Source organism: Musca domestica, unplaced genomic scaffold, assembly GCF_030504385.1.
Source record: "Musca domestica strain aabys unplaced genomic scaffold, Musca_domestica.polishedcontigs.V.1.1 21, whole genome shotgun sequence".
Lineage (NCBI taxonomy): Eukaryota > Metazoa > Arthropoda > Insecta > Diptera > Muscidae > Musca > Musca domestica.
This window is the reverse complement of record NW_026712258.1, coordinates 7,844,499-7,860,694: the sequence shown is the minus strand read 5'-3', so window position 1 is coordinate 7,860,694 and position 16,196 is coordinate 7,844,499. Positions and strand designations below refer to the sequence as shown.

Sequence of the window (16,196 nt, the reverse complement as noted above, 5' to 3'; positions counted from 1 at the left end):
TTCATAACACATCTGGTCACCTTCAATCAAGCAGTGGAAAGATTCTGTCGTATAAGAGTAACTATTGCATGAGACCAAATTTCAATAACAAAACATTTTTCACCACGCCAGCTACAAAACCACAAAACGAGAGAGCCGTATTTTTCTATTTTCTCGCGTAAGGCGACAGGCGCAGTGAGAAAATGACAGAGAGACAAATGGGGATAATGCTCTCGCAGCAGTTTGTTGTGGCACCCAAGCAAATGCACGGTGCCTGACAAATGAATTTTTGGGCAAATGCCGCTGCACGAACTCGAAGACACACACAACACTCAGTGGTATTTCGGTGTCGGGCTACTGGTGGCGCCTTTAGTCAAACGGGCTCCTTGGATACGTTGACATCGTGACGTCGGACACAAAATAGCATTTTCTGGGACGCTAGCATACCGAGCGCGCTGGTGAATGTGTTGCTATATTTATTGCCTGCATTCAATAAATAACAATAAAAGGCCTATTAAAAGGAGCGCAAAGAAAATGAAAGATTTATCGCGGAGCTTTAGAACCGAAAAAATATATCTTCAGAGTTCGTGAACAAAGTGTGGTCGTGTGTATGTGTGTGTGTCCGAATATCCCAGTGGCATAGTAATACCGAGCGAATCTGTGCCTTTCTACGGTTTTGTTTTTTGAAACACTGTTACCACAAAGCACAGATGCTGTTGACACGTATCAAGGCCGACGTGAGTGCTGTTTTAGCGAATGCGGTGTGCGCGGGTTCGTGACGGCTTGACACTATTTGCAAATTGCACGCTGAAGCGAAAAAAGACCCACTTGTCTCCGCCGTTTTGATAAAAATCTATAGTAACCAGCTAGATGGATACGTCCATATGTCTGTTTGAGTGTAAGTAGGTGCGTGTGCCTGTGTGTGGGTCGATCGCAAGTGCAGATGTAATTGTGCGGAATCGTATAAATGCTAAACGTTTTGCCCATCGACGGGAAGAGAGGGAGAGCTAACGACCTCAAATGTCACGGTTTGTGAACGAAGTGAACAAATAGTGTTGGTGCGAAACGAAAGTGAATCCAACAGTTTTAACTTGTGATTATCACTCAAGTAGTGGATAAAACACATCAAAGTGTCGGTCGCCCAGCTTCAGTAGTTCGGAGTCTGTTCTGCTCAGTGATTTATTTTTGTTTTTTATCATTTGCCTACCAAACTCAAACCGAATCAATCAAATGTGAAGGTTGTGTGCAGAGTCGTGACACCAAAAGTCATGTCAAATTGTAAGATAACATACGAATACATAATTTACTCACATAAATACACAATTTGTTACGCAAATATTATCACAGTGATATAAAAAAAAAAACTGTGAAAATATTTTTCTGTTTATATTTGAATATCTGGAGCATACTTTGTGAGCTAGCACGATGCTACCATGATTACGCCGAAGAAGAAGACGACGACGATGCCAACCTCAAAAACAACGACAACACAGTGATAATAATAATAACAGTGATGACAATGATGAAGATGATGATGATGTCGGTGGTAGTGATGGCAATGATGATGATGGTGATAAAGTGTTTATACTGCCAATGTTACGAAAATAATAGCTACAAAAACAACGACAACGTACCCAAAGAAAAATATTCGAGTTGATTATTTGCAAAACGAAATCGATGATAAATTGCCGAAGAGCATACCACGACAAAAAAGAAGGAAAATTAACAGTGATAAAATTCAGTGTGAAAGTGAAAATCTACTCTGCATTGCCAAGTGGCTTAACTGTCTGTCTCTCTGTCTGTCCAACTGTGTGACTGATGACCCTACAGTCACCCACCCACCCGCTGCGTTCGAAAACCGTCGTGCATGCTGTGAAGAATAGAAGAAAAGAGGATTTTCTAACTGGAACTGGAGCTACAACAATAACACCAAATTGAATTGTACGATGGAAATAAAGCAGCTATAATCATTATTCAAAGTAAATTCAAATTAGTTAATATATATTCATAGGTACCCTAGTATACATTCATACACACACGCACACACATATATTTGATGTATGAATTGAATTACAAATCTCGATGTGCATTTGAATTTTTACAGAAAACAGAAAATGAAATGAAAAAGTAATTGAGAATAAAGGATTGCTTTCACAATTATGAAGGAGTTGTAAATTCAACAATCGTTCCAATCGAACTGATCTGGGGAGCAAAAACACGTGGGATAATTGCCATTACGCAAATCGTTATCACAACAAATTGAGTCTGAAAATCTGACTATCAATTATTTATAAGTACACCATTTGTGCTTCTCAACCGACTGCATAGGCTAATTGCTGACCCAATTCCGATACTCTCAAAAATATCCAAAATATTCCATTGTCTTAATACAGCAACTTGTTATTGGATTATGCCTGAGTTTTAATAAAGTAAAATTCCTAAATTATTCCTAGAATTGTCTCCAATAGCTATATTTGCACCGACTCTCTACTTGAATCAATTTTCTAGTTAAATGAACAAATCTATAAATTATTCTTCGCAGAAATTTATTTTGTCAGAACTCTTTGCAGAGGCAATTTTTTGGAAGCAGAAAAGAGATTAGTTCCTGCAAAATATGACAATTAGGGGAATTGAGAAATGAAATGGTTTAAATCCCAGACACGTGGAAATAATTATATTGTGCTCATGCGCATTGATAAATTCATTGAAATCAGTCATACATATCGTGTTTGGTGCATCAAATATGTGAATTTGGCCTAATCTGGACCGATTTCAATATAATTTGGCAAATTTGTTTTTGTACCAAATTCCGTTACTGACTTCAAATTTAATTGGAATCGGACAAACATACAATGATTGGTGCATCAAATATGTGAGATCGGCCGAAAATATATATGGGAGTTATATTCAAATCTGAACCGGTTTCAATACAATTTGGGAAGTTCATTTTTGTACCGATTTCCGTTACACATTCTAAATTTGGAAATTTGTATCTATAACCGATCAATATATATTGATGCATTGAAAAACTAAATTTTCTGGAGGTACCTCCGATATCTCCAAGTGGAATTTCAAACATTTATGTAGCCTATGATACTTTCAGGCTATTCTGTAGTATTTTTGGAAATTTTCAGGAAAATCTGTTTAGCAGTTTTTGAGTCTATAAATTACAAACAAACAAACAAACTTACAAATATTTTCCTCTTTTATACAGGGTTGCCCATATTCGACGGGCCCATCTGGCAACGCCATAACTTTTGACAGAGATGTCACATCGCTTAATGACATACCGCGTTTGAAGCGTCAGTCCAAGCAGATTTTTATCATGTACCAATACACGCCACGCGAGCGCTCTGAAATAGTTGAAATTTACATTCAACAGAAGAATTCAATTGTGAAAACTCAACGTGCTTTTAAAAAATGTGAGAAGTGCGCCTTCCAAGAACATCATTAAGCGTTTATAGGAAACATTTTCGACTGGTAAGGCTCTTTCTAATCCGAAGAGGCCATATAAAAGTCGACCAAGGCGATCGGCCGAGAATATCGCTGTCGTACGAGCCAGTGTTGAGAGGTCCCCAAGAAAAATTCAATTGACGCAAAGAATGTTGCCTGCGGACAAGCCTCGTCGATTGGAATGGGCCCAGTAAGAAACATGGGTCCGTCGAATATGGGCAACCCTGTAGATATAGAAGAAGATATTTTGATTTGTTTTATGATAATATAAACTGTCGGCCTTTTATGGCAGAGCTTCCGAAGGAGGGGCCAAAATTTCCATTTTTTATCTGGCCTAAGTCTGATATAAATATTACGTGTCAGGTTTTGTCCCTATTGAATACTTCCATTACTATTGAAAAATATTGAAATGTGTAGGGAGTACCAAATATAGTGGAACGAATTATTCCATTTCGTTAATTGGAAAACTATTTTCGCTGAGTATTTTTTTTAAGAGAGTATTGAAAATTTTTACATATGTGGAGGAGATACCAGGATGAGTGGGCCGACATTGCCCATCTCCGAACTTGATCTAAATTTCATAATAATGTTACGATGTACCAAGTTTTGACGAAATCGGGCACTCTTTTCAAGAGTTATGGTGCGCAGTCAGACAGACAAACGGACGTACGGACTTCCCTAGATGACTCCAAATGTCCTGAAACGGATTTGGTCCAAAGAGACCTAGGGTCTAAAACCGTTATTTCGATGATGTCCGGCCGAACTTAAGGCAATAAGTAAATTGGTAGCTGGGACCCTCTTATGGCTGTTTAAGATAATATGAAATGGCCTATGTTTTAAATATAACATAAAGCTTATAAAATTTCAAAGGATACTACGTTTGGGATTTCCTGGCCGTTTCACTTTTTAAGACAAAATCCGTTAACCTTGTGCGTTTATTTCACTTTCGAGATGAGCTTGGTGATGTGAAATTCGCAGTGAAAAGGAAAGCCAGACAGATGCTATCCCATACTCACCACTATGCGACGCGTTTCGCAGTCGATTAAGGGGCACATCAGGCATATTTGGAGAGTAGTAATTATTTCCAACTTATTGCGATTAAGCATATGTGAATTATGTAAACACCAGAAACCCTCCACGTTTCACTCAAGTTCTATTAGCAAATCTTTGTCACAGCAAGATTGTTTCTATAGTGATGCATTTTTTGTCCACAACAACTACATTGTTTCCAACGTATACACCTATTATTGTGCTGCTATAGGTAGACGGATTAATAATTCTGAACGTTGATTTTTTGTATATCCTCCACCATAGTATGGAGGGTATATTAATATTGTCATTCCATTTTTAACCCCTCGAAATATACATTTTTGACCCCACAAAGTATATACATTCTTGATCAGCATTAAATTCTATGTCGATTTAGCGATATCCGTCTGTCCATCTGTGGAAATCACTCTAGCCTTCGAACGAAATGAAGCAGGTTGATACAATTTTACTCAAATGTATATTATGTTTGCAGGATTTTTGTATTGAAAATGGGCCATGAAAACCCTCGTTTTGGTATAGCCCCATATATGGTACCTCCCTCTTTTTGGTATTTTGGTGATTTAACAACATTATTGACCGGAAATGTTTCAAATTTGGTATTTGAAGTTCGCAATGGATACTATGACAGAAAATTGTCCGTGCAGGTCCACGCTTTGCATTTAAAGTTCGTAATGGATGCTAAAGCTTATGACAGAAAATTGTCTATGCTTGTCCAGGTCTTCGCACAGCTCCGATATAACGCTACCTCCCTATATACGATATTTTGACGATTTAAGCTACATTATTCACCGTTTATTTTAAGTTTCGAATTTGAATTTGGTAATGACTTATGACAAACAATGCCTATGTAGGTCCACGGCGTATAGACACTAATATAACGGCTATATTCGGTATTTTTAAAATTTTAACAGAATTTTTTAAGGATTTTATTTCCAAATTCGTTCCAAATGGTGGAGGGTATTCAAAGTTCGGCCCGGCCGAACTTACTGCATTTTAACTTGTTGGTATTGAAAATGGGCCATGAAAATCCACGTTTTTGTATAGCCCCATACATTGGTACCTCCCATTTTCGGTATTTTGGTGATTTAAGCGACATTATTGACCGGATATGTTTCAAAGTTGGTATTTGAAGTTCGCAATGGATAATACAGACTATGACAGAAAATTGTCCGTGCAGGTCCACGCCTTCGTATAACCCTCATATAACGACACTTCCCGATATTCGGTATTTTAATGATTTTAGCGACATTATTTACCGAAATTGTATCAGATTTGGTATTTGAAGTTCGTAGTGGATTCTACTGCCTATGACAGAAAAGTGTCTTTGCAGGTTTACGTTTTGGTATAGCCCCCCATTGTACCTCCCTATATTCGGTATTTTGATGATTTTAGCTACATTATTCACCATTTTTTTAAGTTTCGCATTTGAATATTGTAATGGTTTATGACAAAAGTTGCCTACGCATGTCCACGTCGTCGCATGGACCCTAATATAACAGCTACATTCGGTATTTTTAAGATTTTAACATAATTATTAATTAAATTTTATTTTGCCAAATTCGTTCCAAATGGTGGAGGGTATTCAAAGTTCAGCGGGTCCATGTATACATTTCCATACTTCTCGATTCTGCAATTAGTTCTTCTTGAGATATAGCGAAAGGACGTGTCTCACCTCACGATCTAAACTAAGATTATCTGTTCTTCCCACACAAAGTCACACTTCTATAAATAAACTTTTTTTTTTGATATTTGCAAACACTTTGGCATTTTCGATTTTTATTGTGTTTGTTTTTATCACTCAACCGGAATGTCGTAATAGGTCGTATGTTGTGTGTTCTCGTCTTCGCACTCAGTTTAGAATAAACAAATGCTAATTTGTATGTAAATTAAACCAAATTGTATTTACTTGTATATATATTTCATATCACCATTCAAATTACTTTATTTTGGGAATTGATAATGATTATACTACTAAATTTTGGTGTGTGTGTGTGTGTATCTGTATCTGTGTATATGCAATTTTCGTGAATTGTATTGAGGCGATGCCCAATGGATTGTCCTTGGTAGAATTAATACTTGCTCTGACCATTCACTCTCCAGTCCTTGGTATTTTTGGTTACATTGGAAAATAGTAGCATCGTTCGTTCTTTGCATTTCAAATTGACCAATGTTGCAGCCTAAGGGAAAGTCATAATTAAATCTTAGATTTGAATGTTCGACAGACTCTTTTGTCCGATTTTCCAATTCGAACAATGCAGTATTGGAATTCGATTTTTCTTTTTGTTCTCTCATTCTTTTGTTCTATTTGAGTTCGATTTTACATGGTGTTTCATAATGTTAATGACTATTTTTTGTAATTGCCAAAAGCATTTAGATTGCATTAGGTACCTCCATGTAAATAAAACATTTTTCAGATTGCTATTGTTCTCAATGTTGTGAAGACGGGAGAGTATATATGTAGATCGTTCTGTAAATAAAATCTCAAGTTTAAAAAATTGTCTTCTTTATAAAAAATACAAATACATTTAAAACGGTTTAAATGGCTATGTTCCGAAACCCCTCTTTAGAGTATCCGTTGAGGAGGAACATCTTCAAGGAAGGGGAAATTGGATATAATAAATAATAGATCATATTAATGCAGACTCATCGCTTAAAAGTGTAGGAGAATTTCCATAGGTATTTACAGCAACAAGGTTTAGGTCGGCTCACGATGGAGGCCCAAATTGACTTAGATCTCATGGAAAAGACGGTCGATGTAATTTGCTAACCATTATTTCGATGTGTTACGAGTTTATATTTTTATACCCTCCACCATAGTATGGAAGGTATATGTCTAATTTGTCATTCCCTTTGTAAGACATCGAAATATACATTTTACAAATTATATATTTTCTTAATCATCAGACGATGAACGTCCGTCTGTCCGTCTGTTGAAATCACTCTAGCTCCCGAACGAATTGAAGTAGATACATAAAATTTAACTAAAATGTGTGTTTCGTCTGCAGGACTTTTGTTATTGACCTATATAGGTCCACGTTTAGTTATAGTCCCCATATAACGGTACCTCCCCATATTCGGTATTTTGATTATTTTAACGACATTATTCACCGGAATTGTTTCAAATTTCGTAATCGAAGCTCATAGTAGGTACTACAATCTATGACAGAAAATTGTCGATGCAGGACCAAGCCCCCATTTATCAGTACCTCCCGATATTCGGTACTTTGACGATTTTAGCGACATTATTCACCGAAATTGTTTCAAATTTGATATTTGAAGTTCGCAATGGATCCTACAGCCTATGATAGAAAAGTGTCTGTGCAGGTCTACGTTTTTGTATAGCTTCCATGGTACCTACCTATATTCGGTATTTTGATGATTTTAGCTTCATTATTCACCGTTTTTTTTAAGTTTCGCATTTGAATATTGTAATGGTTTATGGGAAAAGCCGCCTATGCAGGTCCACGTCGTCGCATAGACCCTAATATAATGGCTACATTCGGTATTTTTAAGATTTAAAAAAGAATTAAGGATTTTATTTTCTTGAATGTTGCCAAATTCATTCCAAATGGTGGATGGTATCCAAAGTTCTGCCCAGCCGAATTTACAGTTTTTTTACTTGTTTTTATTCATTTTTACATTTTTAGACCAAAGCCTACATCTTAAACCCTACCCCACAAATAATACATTTCTAAACATAGCTTAATTTCAAACGAAAATGGAAAGTATATTTTTCATCGGTTTTCAAAGCATTTGTAAAAATATAACTTTTTTCATCTGGCGTGAATCTCCATATGCCAAATTTGACAGTTCTTAATTTTTGATTCAAAGGATGTGTTCGAATAGTTATTTTACGGCAAAAATAAGATAGTTTTTTATGTTTATTTAAATTACTCAAAGGCTTCTATGGCGTTCATTTTTGGCTTGGAATTCAATTTCGATATCTACCCTTAATATCGAGTTTTCAGTTTGGCTTTAGAACACTATAGCTCTTTAGTAAAAATTCTTAGATGATGATAATAAAGATGCTTAATAAATTTAATTTTCAAACAAAACACTATCTCTCCCACAATTAAAAACACCTCTACAAATATTGCTATTGAAATTCTTACACTTACATGATAACGCTTTAAATTTTTCATTACATAATGAATATTTGACATGAAACAATTACAAAATTCACTACTATCTGTTCGGTTTATCCTTACTGCAAATGAAATATCTTTAATTACATTTCAATATTGCTGCATGCTGTCAAGATATTCATTTTGCATTGCTGAGTACAGATTAAATTATCATCGTAGATGACACGCATTCATGCTTTGCTTTGCTTTGGATTAACAGTTATTGAAGTGATTTCCGATCAATGATACAATTTTACAATTACATATATCCATACATATATACACGAATTCATTGGTTCTAAGTCATTCCCTCATATTTATGAAATTTATTAAATATTTCGAATAAAATAGTATTTAAATTGATAAAGAAAAACAGATGGGTAGCCGGCTGATGGCACAGTTATGTGGGGTATATGTTACAACTTGCATCTGTATCGACAAGTTTTTGTTGACAGTTTTTTCACAAAATAACAAATCTTTTTAAATTCGGTTGACTATTAGACCTCTGATCTTCGAAAGGCCGAAAAATATTTTTTTTCTTTAAAACAAAGTAGAGTGCATGAATATAATTTCGAATTTCAAATGTAATATTTCACAAATACATAAGAAATAACTTTAATAATATTTTATATGTTTTGAATAACAAATGGAATAATTTGAATTACAAACGAAATAACGCGAATTTGAAAGTTCGTACTGGGTGCTACATTTGATGATTTTAGATACGTTACCCACCGTAATTTTTTCCAATTTCGTATTTGATCTTCCTAAAAGGTTCTACAGCCTGTGACGGAAAATTGCCCATGCAGGTCTAGGTCTTCGTATAGCCCCCATATATCGGTACCTATATTCGGCATTTTGATGATTCAGGAATTGTTTCAAATTTCGTATTTGAAGTTCCTATTAGGTACCTGTAACAAAAGAACCCAAAATAACGGTTACTCCCTATATAATTTTTTCTTAAGGTTTTAACAAAATTGTCAATGGATATTTTTTTCTTTTTTTGTAAAGATTTTATTTAAAGTCAAAGGTGTGAACTTACTGTTTTCTACTTGTTTTATCTTTTGTTATATTTCATGATTTGTAACACATTAAATATGTTATTCAAAACAATTATTCGAAATTCATTATTTCGGAAAACTCTAAATATTTTACCGGCAAACTATATAACAATAATGAATTTGAGTTATTTAGATCTGACTATTTAAGCAACACAAATTTTGTTATAAAATGTGACATCACAAATAGAACTTTAATAAAGATGAGATTATATCCCTTATCAAAACAACAATTTAACTCCCAAATTGTAAAAACATAGACTGATAAATATATAGGCGAAGGAATTCTCTCATGTTTTATCTTCATGTTTTATTCGGGATCAGAGTGACCACTTCTCGCGTGACTCACTTTTCTGAAAACACAAAACATGAAATAATACGCTTAAGTTATGCGGTTGTGTCGTAACATATATTACCGCCGACCGATGAGGCGATAACCCGGATTGTTGGAGTTAGAGCTATTCAATACATGAATAATAAGTGCAATGGAAGTTAGTATAAAAAATTAATAATATCAATGTGCTCTTAAAGGCAAATTTTTCCTAATAGATGATATAAGGAAATCGGAAGGTGCATATCTATTAACAATTTTAGAACCTATTACACAAAGTTATTTGATTCGTAAAAGAAGACGTCTTTGAAACAAAAAAAATTACAGTCCCTTTGGGGATTTTGATGAGCTCATGACCGACCAGAGTGACATCAGTAGGGAGCGGGAAATGTTTATATCTATAGATAAAGTGGGAGCAATTGGGGAGTTAGAGAATATGTTGGTATTTTTTATAGAATGGAAGAGAGAATATGAAGTAAGTTTTTTAGTGAGCAATAATACGGCATCAGCAATTGAAGAAGTTGGATTAGAAGAGTGGCATTTAAAAGATTTATAGGTAAAGAATAGTGGATTAAGTACAGAAGAATGAAACACAATAATCCAATACAGCTCCACATCTTCATATATCTTCCATATAACTGTCACTCCCTATATTCGACATTTTCACGATTCTAGCCACACTTTTCACCAGAATTATTTCAAATTCGGAATTTGTAGAGGTTTTTTGCTGCTTCATATGACAGAAAATTAGCCATGCAAATTCACGTCTTCGTGTAGCCCCCATAAACGGTACATTCCAACATAATATAATATATTGATGACTATTTTAACAGAATTATATTAAACTTGGTATTTGGAGTTCGTAATAGGCATCATCTTTTCTGACAGACAATTGGCGGTGAGGGTCTACGTTTTCGTACAGCCCCATATAACAGTAATACCTGATATTCGAAATCTTGTAAATTATATCGACATTTTTGAATTTTTTTTTTTTACAATTTGCCAAGTGCCTTCCATGTGGAGGTGAGACTGGATATGAAAAGTTTGGCCCGGCCGAGCATATCTGCTTTTTTGCTTGTTTTATTATGAAAATATTTGTTTGATGGACTATAAATGTCCACCCGTTTTGCATTGTCACAAAAAAAGTATCGAGTTATATACTTGTAAAATATAGCTTCACTTGCTTATGTCAGTTAATCTGTAACCTAAACCATAGCTCCTTTCTCTTGTTAGACATTTTATTTCGTGTGATATATTTATGTATCTTATCCCATTTCAATGGGCTTCTTGTTTGGCCTTCTCGCATATTTTCCGTTGTGTATTGACAACATCCATAGTGAGCTTATTGTTTAACTAGAAATTAAGCTTACGAGGCCTAAAACTGTTTACTGTTTAAATAAAATTAAATTTTTTTAAATATTTGAAGAAAATATTAAAAAGGACACCCGCAATACAGCAAAAGTAAATAGTATAAAAATGATGAATGTGCTACATCATTTCATTTCGGGTCTAAAATCGACCGTATTTCTTTACATTGGGTATGTCCTATACAAGCAATGATTCTTTGATATTCAAGATTACAAGAAAACTGAAAAGTTACAAATCCATTTACATAGCATCCTACATAGGATAATGATTTAGAGGATTATGGCGCCCTGTGCGAGCTGTAAAATTCATATACAAGTATGTATACTTAGTCAAAGCCTTACATAAGCAATAAATACATACATACATACATTCATATATTGATGATGATGGCTATGATGCTGATGTACATACCTATGTTCTAAATATTGGTGTATATTTGCTCATGTACACATACACGCCCACACCGAATGATACGATACATTCATACTCCAAGTTTGCATAGATGAAGAAGAATAGACTAGTTTACATACAAACGAACATATTTACATACATTCAACACCAACGCACTCGTCATCCATTAAGCCAGCTTCAAGCAAATCATCACCGACTGTTACCTCAACACAAACAGAAGCTTCGACAGCAGCTACAATTGGAATATGAATTCATGGCACCGCTCCCATCCTCGTCCCCGTTCCGCAACCAAATGCATGGAGCATATGGTGGATATGATTTGTATATTTCGTTCGGCAGCGTTTGTCGAACACACACCAATTGTATGCCTGTTTATTTTGTACACAATGTTGAGTACATACCGTGAATAAAATATAAATATTTATATTTGCAAACGTCAATGGAGTTCGGCGGAAGTCTACGTGTCATGTACCTTAAATTTTTCGGATTATTTGCAAATATTTGGATTTAAGGAATATCTGGTGTATGTGTCTGCCAGATTCTCAAGACAGTTACGCTGTCTAATGTGTGCTTAAGGTAATTCATTTGAGTAATTGACTTGTTTTTACATCCAAATCGTTTTGTGCGGTTAAGAGATTAAAGCGTACACCACTCTTCAGACTTGATTAATAGTGATTCGTTTGAAAAAAAATTAATTTGATAAGAAATCTGTTTTCTTAGAAAAAGATAGAACTAGTACCATTTAAGATACTGTTTCGACAGTTGCGAGCAATATATCAGCATCACTATTTTCTATTATACTAAAAACATGCCAGTGAGAAATGTACGAAAGTCGTGCAGGGACGACTATACACCACCCTGGATAATTATAATTAGTGGTTCGTTTAACAAATATATGTGAACATGGACGTGTTGTGTGGGTAATATACAATTGAGGAAATTTTGGGCTGGGCTATATTTTAAGAAAAAATCAGACACCTCATATATTATTGAATATTTGAAAATTATGCACAATTAGTTTCCCCTTCACTTAAGATGAGATTTTATGTTCGTTTTGTTGAAGATTCAATCACTTGAATATAATCACTTCAAATTATCATTTCAAATTACTCTAATTCATTATTATATTATATTATATTATATTATATTATATTATATTATATTATATTATATTATATATATTATATTATATTATATTATATTATATTATATTATATTATATTATATTATATTATATTATATTATATATATTATATTATATTATATTATATTATATTATATTATATTATATTATATTATATTATATTATATTATATTATATTATATTATATTATATTATTATATATTATATTATTATATTATATTATATTATATTATATTATATTATATTATATTATATTATATTATATTATATTATATTATATTATATTATATTATATTATATTATATTATATTATATTATATTATATTATATTATATTATATTATATTATATTATATTATATTATATATATTATATTATATTATATTATATTATATTATATTATATTAATTATATTATATTATATTATATTATATTATATTATATTATATTATATTATATTATATTATATTATATTATATTATATTATATTATATTATATTAATATATATTATATTATATTATATTATATTATATTATATTATATTATATTATTATATTATATTATATTATATTATTATATTATATATATTATATTATATTATTATATTATATTATATTATATTATATTAATATTATATTTATTATATTTATATTATATTATATGATATTATATTATTATATTATATATATTATATTATATTATTATTATATTATATATATTATATATATATTATATTATATTATATTATATTATATTATATTATATATTATATTATATTATATTATATTATATTATATTATATTATATTATATTATATTATATTATATTATATTATATTATATTATATTATATTATATTATATTATATTATATTATTATATTATATATATTATATTATATTATATTATATTATATTATATTATATTATATTATATTATATTATATTATATTATATTATATTATATTATATTATATTATATTATATTATATTATATTATTATATTATATTATATTATATTATATTATATTATATTATATTATATTATATTATATATATTATATTATATTATATTATATTATATTATATTATATTATATTATATTATATATATTATATTATATTATATTATATTATATTATATTAATAATTATATTATATATATTATATTATATTATATTATATTATATTATATTATATTATATTATATTATATTATTATATTATATTATATTATATTATATATTATATTATATTATATTATATTATATTATATTATATTATATTATATATATTATATTATATTATATTATATATATTATATTATATTATATTATATTATATTATATTATATTATATTATATTATATATATTATATTATATATATTATATTATATTATATTATATTATATTATATTATATTATATTATATTATATTATATTATATTATATTATATTATATTATATTATATTATATTATATTATATTATATATATTATATTATATTATATTATATTATATTATATTTATATATATTATATTATATTATATTATATATATTATATTATATTATATTATATTATATTATATTATATTATATTATATTATATTATATTATATTATATTATATTATATTATATTACTAGCTGGCCCGGTCCGCGTTGCCGGCCCGTAATTTTAGTCTTTAATGCTTATTATATCCCCCACCTTGGAAAGGAGGGTATATTAACTTTTTCATTCCGTTTGTAACATCCCTAAATGTTCGTCATAGGCTCCGTCTGTATGTCTGTTTATTTAAATTACGATACAGCCCACATTATTTGACGTAGAGCTTCAAAATTTAACAGAACAATTTGTACTGTGTATAGGATGGTTGGTATTGAAATTTCTCCTCGGATTTGTCCGCGTTGCCGGCCCGTAGTTTTAGTCTTTAATGCAAATTTAGCATAGCATAATATTTCACAAATCTAGCTCATAAAGGTGAACAAATTTTAATATAAATATTGATTCGACTAATCAAAATAATTTCTGAATAGTCAAAGTTAATTACGCTTTTACACCCATTACCATAGCACCTCAAATTGCGCATTAGAGTCCCCAAAAAGTCTATGTTCTTGTTCATAGTAAAATTCAATGACGATTAAACAATACCCGCGTTGTTGTCCGCCAATCGGTAAACATCACTATAGATCGGCGGGCCTGGGGACTATATGGGGACTGTACCAAAATATTTACGTATGTTGACATTTTTCTGTAAGACGGTTCTCTACTCACAAAGTAGCCTAAATACAGCAAATAATGGCCAAATCAGTTGAAAAACGTGGCCAAGACCACGGTCACAGCTGAAATCAGGGATACATTTATATAAGGGTTATAACAAAACGTGGCCCAACCAATATTCTCTTGGGGGTTACAAATTCAATAAAAAACAAAATTTTCTTTTCTGACCACCAATTAGATGTGAAAGTGGACTTGGAGATACTCCAATGTAGGGACTTTACTTAAATAAATTCCTGTGTGGCAATTATCTGTATGATGGTTCCCTACCCCAGGGTAGCATAAATACAATTTTTAGCCAAATCAATTAATGAATATGGTCAAAACCAAAATGGGCCCTACTCTGAAAATTTCAAAAAGTGACCAAAATATTAAAAAAGTGACCAAGACACCAAAAAAACTTAAATCATACGATGGTTATATAAATATGAAATCGGGTTGTACCCTTATCCGTGAGTTATGATCGATATCATGACCTGCAAAAGCGATTAAAGGTATCTCGAATGTTTGGGAAGAATTTCTGGAAGGATAGAAATTCTTTTCTTACTAAGAGTCCCATTCGCTCTACTATTTTCCACCCTTTATATTTGGTATTTTTCTGATTGTACATTGGGCGGATTATTGAGACAGGAAAGAAGTAGTTCCACGCTTTGAAATGAGCCCCATTAGGGTTTTTCGGTAATTTTCGTTTGTTCAAATGTGTTCGCATCTTCCAGCTGAACCACGATGTCGGCCCTGGAGTTGAAAGGTAGATGTCAGTTAACATCGTATTTCCCACTTATTTAATTTTTTGGTGAAAATTTGTATATAGTGAAAAATTATTCTTTATTTTGTCCACAAAAAATTTACTGAATTCAATTAGATAATACAAATTGAAAAAAAAATTGACAAAAGAAGAATAACACATTGAAAAAATCTTCAACTTGTTCGCTGATTTTTTACAGAAAATGTTTAAAGATCCTTATATAGTTTGTCAATAGAATGTACTTCTATTTTAAAATTCGAT

At 31.3% G+C, this 16,196-nt stretch overlaps 1 protein-coding gene across 3 annotated transcripts in view; it reads left to right on the top strand.

The window, feature by feature from the left end:
- The first annotated feature begins 281 nt into the window (after positions 1–281).
- The window catches only part of LOC101895914 (protein eva-1), a 184,316-nt gene continuing 168,401 nt past the window's right edge, over positions 282–16,196 (top strand). The window contains exon 1 of one of the 3 annotated variants that reach the window (XM_059122791.1): positions 282–1,920. The gene's annotated coding sequence lies outside the window, so the exon portion shown is untranslated. Of the gene's footprint in view, positions 1,959–16,196 lie in introns of all 3 variants that reach the window. The other 2 variants (XM_059122790.1, XM_059122792.1) reach the window with 2 other exon arrangements.